This window comes from Symphalangus syndactylus, chromosome 11 (genome assembly GCF_028878055.3).
Source record: "Symphalangus syndactylus isolate Jambi chromosome 11, NHGRI_mSymSyn1-v2.1_pri, whole genome shotgun sequence".
Lineage (NCBI taxonomy): Eukaryota > Metazoa > Chordata > Mammalia > Primates > Hylobatidae > Symphalangus > Symphalangus syndactylus.
The window spans coordinates 50,461,823-50,468,145 of NC_072433.2; positions in this window are offsets into that span (position 1 = coordinate 50,461,823).

The following is a 6,323-nucleotide window of genomic DNA, read 5'->3' on the forward strand; positions in this document are numbered from 1 at the left end:
TCCAGCTTTGTTCTTTTGGCTTAGGATTGACTTGGCGATGTGGGCTCTTTTTTGGTTCCATATGAACTTTAAAGTAGTTTTTTCCAATTCTGTGAAGAAAGCCATTGGTAGCTTGATGGGGATGGCATTTAATCTATAAATTACCTTGGGCAGTATGGCCATTTTCAGGATATTAAATCTTCCAATCCATGAGCATGGAATGTTCTTCCATTTGTTTGTATCCTCTTTTATTTCATTGAGCAGTGGTTTGTAGTTCTCCTTGAAGAGGTCCTTCACATCCCTTGTAAGTTGGATTCCTAGGTATTTTATTCTCTTTGAAGCAATTGTGAATGGGAGTTCACTCATGATTTGGCTCTCTCTTTGTCTGTGATTGGTGTACAAGAATGCTTGTGATTTTTGTACATTGATTTAAATATTGTATGTATTGTTTATCAGCTTAAAAAAATTAGGCCAGGGATGATGGCCCATACTTGTAATCATTTTGAGAGGTGAAGGCAGGTGGATCTCTTGACCAGCCTGGGCAAAATAGCAATACCCCATCTCTAAAAACAAAACAAAACAAAACAAATACAAAAATTAGTGAGGTGTGGTGCCATGGCTCTGTAGTCCCAACTACTTAGGAGGCTGAGGTGGGAAGATCGCTTGAGCCAGGGAGATTGAGGCTGCAGTGAGCTGAGATCCAACCACTGAACTCCAACCTGGGTGACAGAGTAAGACCCTGCCTCAAAAAAAAAAAAAAAAAATTTCTGGGGTTTCGTTTTGTGTCTTTGTGTTGTTTAAGTAACTGGTATTTTCAAGCTAAAAATTAAAAGTATTATGGAAAAACTAATATATTCATAGGGAAAGAATAAGGTCATATAACTTATTTGTTATAAGATGTAAATGTTATGTTCTAGAAACTTTTTCTCTGATTTGTAAAATTTTCCCTCTCAAGAAAGTTTTTCTTTATGTCTTATAATTGAAAGACACCCTGGATTACTTAAAGTGTCATAGTTTTGTTGTTGGAGTGAGGATAATGTTGCGTACAGCCTGCCTTTTGTGGCATCATCTTACCCTACTTTGCAGAACAGAGATACCAAGGGCTGGCCTTATGAAGCTGGGGCTATTTTTCCATTATGATTTCAGAGATGCTGAAAATACTGATTTTCTGATACCCAAAATTACACTAAAAATTTAAGAGACTTGGGCTTTATTGAGTCTTGAAAAGTTTTAACCTTGAGTTTCTGTTAAAATCTAAGATGAAAAGCAGCTTCCATCGAGAATCCTACCAGGGGTTGCTGCCAGCCAACTGAATGACTTGGATTACAAGTGTGAGCCACCATGCTCACCCATCCAGTATCAATTTTTACTGCAATGTTATAGTCTGGTACTAGCATAAGTATAGATTCATGTAGGCCAACAGACTAGAATAGAAGGGTCACTAATAAACACATTAATTTATGGTAAATTGATTGTGTCAAAGATGCCAAGAAATTGTAATACGAAAATAAATGTCTTTTCAAAAAATTTTGCTGGGAAAATTAAATATACACTTTGCAAAAGGAAAAAGTGGACCCCTACCTCAAACTGAAGACCCCAAAAATACTCAAAAAGGGTAATATATCAAAATGTAAGAGGTTAAACACAAAATTCTTTGGAGAAATCTTATAGTTAATATTTGTATTCTTGGGTTACATAAATATGTCTAAGATATTACACCAAAGGCACAATTTTATTGAAAAAATAAATTATACTTTATTGAATTGGAAACTTGTTTTTAGAACATCAAAAAGAATGTGAAAAAATATGCTGCTTAATGGGAGAAAATAAATTGTATACATTATTTGGGTCTATTAGGGTTTATGAAGAACATTTTATGAATATATATATATATAAAATCTCGTTTATATATGGAGTCTTAAAAACCAAACTAAGAGAAGCTAGTATCTAGAATATATAAAAAACTCTTAAAACAACTATTGACCAATTAAAAATGGACAATAGATTTGAATAGACATTTTCCATAGAAGATACACAATTTGTTAATTTGCTCAATTTCATTAGTTGTTAAGAAAATACAAGTCAAACCACAATTAATACTAGTTGACACCTACTAGAATGGCTATACCAAAGATACAATGACAAATGTTAGAAAAGAAGTGGAGAATATGGAACTCACATATGCGGCAAATAGGAATGTAAAATATTGCGCCACCTTAAAAACAAAACAATACGAAATAAAAATGTGGCTATCCCTCAAAATGTTGCACATAAAATCACCATAGGACACAGAAATTCTAACCCAAAGTTAGTATGCAAAGGAAATGAAATTCCTATAATCATACAAAGACTCTTATATGAATGCTCATAACATGTGGTCATGTCCATGCAACAGAACGCTACTTGCCATCCAAGAGGAATTATGTAGTGATGCAAGCTACAACAGAAATGAAACCCAAAAACATTAGGCTAAGTGAAAAGAAACCAGTCCCAAAAGACCACATAATCCATGATCCTGGCTATTAGAAACTCTGAGAGACATAAAATTGATTGTTGTCTAGATCTGACATGGCAAAGGTGAATGCAAATAGGATGCATTTTCCTCTTAAGGGATACAAATATTCTAAACTTAGGTGGTAATTAACCTCGCATGGCTCTATAAATATACTAAATAGCCTGATGTTGTACTTAAAATATGTGATTATATAAAGTATACGTCAGTAAAGCGTTTTAAGAAATTAACATGTCAGCATACACTGAGGTTAAGATTTTCAGAAACCCAAGTCACAGATTGCAAAAATGAAATCTATTTCTTGTCCATTTCAAAACATAATAAAGAAAAGGGAGGCAGCAAGCGAACACGCAAAGATCTGGTTACTGATGCAGGGATATTAATGGGCAGGAACCATGCGATTCGTTTAACCAGGTCAGAAAAGCAAAGGAAATGATTGTAATTTATTGAAGACCACTCTGACTCAGATTGTTAGGAATGTGAAAGCTGTACTCGTAGGGCTGGGCATATTTCTTATCAAACACAGATCGAAAGAGATATCTCACAGAAAGGTTATCAACGACTCTCCTATCTGCAGTTGCCTAGAGTTTTACAGTTGTCTACCGCCAGTCCTAAAACTGCACTGTAGTCACTCATTCTGAACCCAGTGTAACACTCAAATCTAATACGAAACTCCACATTTCATGACTACTACATTCAATCATTTGCCTTTTTTTTCTTTTCATTTTTCTGGCCAGCCCCCCGCATTCCCTCTGTTTGTAGCCCTACCTGTCGCTGCTCGCTCTGGAGCAAAATTGTCCACCTCCGGAGCTCGGGCTGCGGGTCCGCGTTCTGCACCGGGCGCCGGTGTTGGCTGGCTCAGGAGCTGTGGGGCAGGCTTGGCGCTCACAGGGCGCAGATGTCCCCTGACAGTTCCGGGATCCTGGGGCCGCCCCCTGCACCAGGCCGCGCTCCCCTCAGTAGGCGGAGCGTGATCCCAGGGGCTTGATCCCAGGGGCTTGGATCTGCGCTGGAAACTGCCCCTGGCAGAGAAGGAGCAGGGGGAGCACCAACCTCACCCTCCGCTCCACAGCGTCGGCCAAGTAAACGCAATTCCAATTCCATAATAAAAGGATGCAGAGTTGCGCGACTAGCTCCGTCCTTTCCTGCTGCCGGCCCTTAAGGGGTGGCCCCGCTATCTCCAAGGCTGGAGGAGGTTCCCCGCCCAGGAGCACCGCGACTCCCCCGAACTGAGTTTGCCAAGTGCCACGTGTGCCAGGCGGGAGCCCCGGCCTCCTGGCCGCCTCCACCGGGCGGTGCGGAGGGCGAAGCCCTTCCTCCGGGACCCAGAAAGGTCTGACGTCGGGAAAATACCCCGTCCCCGGTAGGCGCGACCCTAGAGGCCCCATGGATCTATCTCACAGACGCCCTACAGAAGGTCCCTGCAGGACCTAACTTGCTGAGGCCCCTTCCTTCCACACTTTACCCCTCGGGGGAGCCATCATTCCCCTGCGAGCCCCCCTAGATTATTCCTGCGTACCCCGCATTGACCTCTGGCCCTGGAGAACCCTCGAGTTTTCCCCGCCCGCCAGGAACGTGGGGACTCCACAATTATTCCCATCCAAAGACCCATCTCAAACCTGTCTCCTGGCATCAGCGACGCTGACACACCGCGGCAACTGCCCAGGCTGCCCTCTTCCCCGTCCCAACCACCTCGGAGTCTCCACAATGACTTCCCCACGTCAAGGGCTGTACTGAGACCCTGCACAGCGACCCCGAAACACAGGCGACCCTTCAGCACTCCGTCAGACATCCCGCCCACCCTACAGGGGTGACCAGGCCCCACCCTCCACTCAGGCGATGGCTTCCCCCCACCACCCCTAAAAAGATGCTTTCCCGGAGACCCCGCACAGGGCGCCTCTGTCACACAGGGGCGATCCTATGAATCCCTCCCCAGACACCCTCGCTCCCTCTCCAGAGGGAGACCTCACAAGCGGAGGACTCCCCTGGAGAGGATCCTCAGAAACCATTCTCAAAGCCACCACCCACAACCAGAAAGACCCAAGGGAGAATCGTGGCCACTAAACGCATCTCCACACACACACTCCTCCCGGCACTCACGGCCGCCTCACCCCATGGTGACCTCAAAACGCTCTCCCCATGTTGCAGGGAAAAGAAAGGGAGAGTCCAGCGGAGCTTCCCACAGGAGAATCCATTTTCCTTTTATTAATTATGCAGTGGAGCTAAAGTGCAGGCCACGAAGGATTTTACACAAAATTTTAAGTTCTTACGTAGAGGTTTTCATGGAAATTTAAACATTTAACAATGATAGGGATAATAATAAACCCATCCTAAGTACATTATCACTAGGTTTCAGCAATTCTTATTTTGCCATTTATTTTCAACTATCAATCTAAATATCCTAGTAGTATTTTAAATCAAATATAAGATAAAATATCATTAATTTTGGAAAAATTTAAGTAACTATATCTAACAAGTGAAGATAAGAAAATATCATTATCACAACTAATACAATTTTTAATATATAAAATAGTTAAATTTGTGTATTCACCAAAGAGTAGACTCTACAACCACTGAAGTTTTGCATGAAATGTTTTAACATGTTTAGTCTAATATTTTATCTTCAGACACAAAATATCAATACATGAAAATATTCAGTTACATATAAAGGGCCATAGATTATGGTTGGAGGAGGAAATCACAAATCAACAGTGGGATATTCCAAACCACTGCACTGTGAAAATAAAAGCAAGAAAGAAAATAGGGATTCCTATTGTTCCCAATAAAAGGAAAGGAAAGGTAACTCCTAGAAAGCCACTCCCTCACTTTGCCATATTCAAATGTCTAGAACAAGGCACAGGCCTGGCCATACCCAAGGAAAGATTCAGGGTGTAACAAAAGACAGCAGAGATAATAACGGCATCTTAGGATTCTGCCCCCCACATCCACCCTTGCACAAAAACTTGATCCAACGTCTCACATTGGTGGGGATCTGGTCTTGTAAGAAAAAAGAAAGTCTCAGAAAGTGTTTCCCTTGTAGACTCTGGGGCAGTTGATCCTCAGCGCCTTCTAGTTTGGATGCCAGAAAATTCTTTCTTGATTGAGGAGGGGGGCAGTCCTGTGCACCATAGGAGTCCCATTGTTGACTGCATGTCAGTGGGTGCCACCAGTTATTACAACCAGAACTGTGTGGGCAAACTTCCTCAGGATGCAGAAGTCACTCCTGTGAGAACCGCTGCTGCTCTCCATATGTGAACAGACTGACAGGTGCAGGCAGCACCAGCAATCTCTTGAACCACTGAGGTGCACTGGAAAATGTGAGTTGTGGTGTGACCCTGTGTTAGAATTATTGAGAGACTTTTGTTTTGTTGACAAGTGCTGAGACCATACAATGCACCAGGGCAAGATTAGCTGGGAAAATGATCTGATAATGTTTTGAACCCAGATGTTCCTCCTTTGTTGTTTTCCCGGAACTGGGTAAATTCAGTTTTCACTTCCGTAGCTCCCCTAACAATCCCAAGGCCAGGTCTTCTACTGCTTCCCTAGGTGGTGTGACCATTATCAGCCTGGGGGAAGATGAGCTGATTTCATCTCTTCCTTTAGAGCCATGACGTAGGGGCCTCATTTCACATGCACAGATTCCCTCCAAAGACTAGATGTGCAGGCCTGAGCCACCCTGGTGCTTGGAGTAATGACAGCCTTGCCCCGATGCCACTCTCTCCCAGCCATTGGTGAGTTGTGGGCCATCATGTATTCAGTGCCTCAGTGGACAGAGAACCAAACCCAGGTGCTCTCACAAATCTGGAGCCAATTCTAAAGTTTTTTGAGTCAC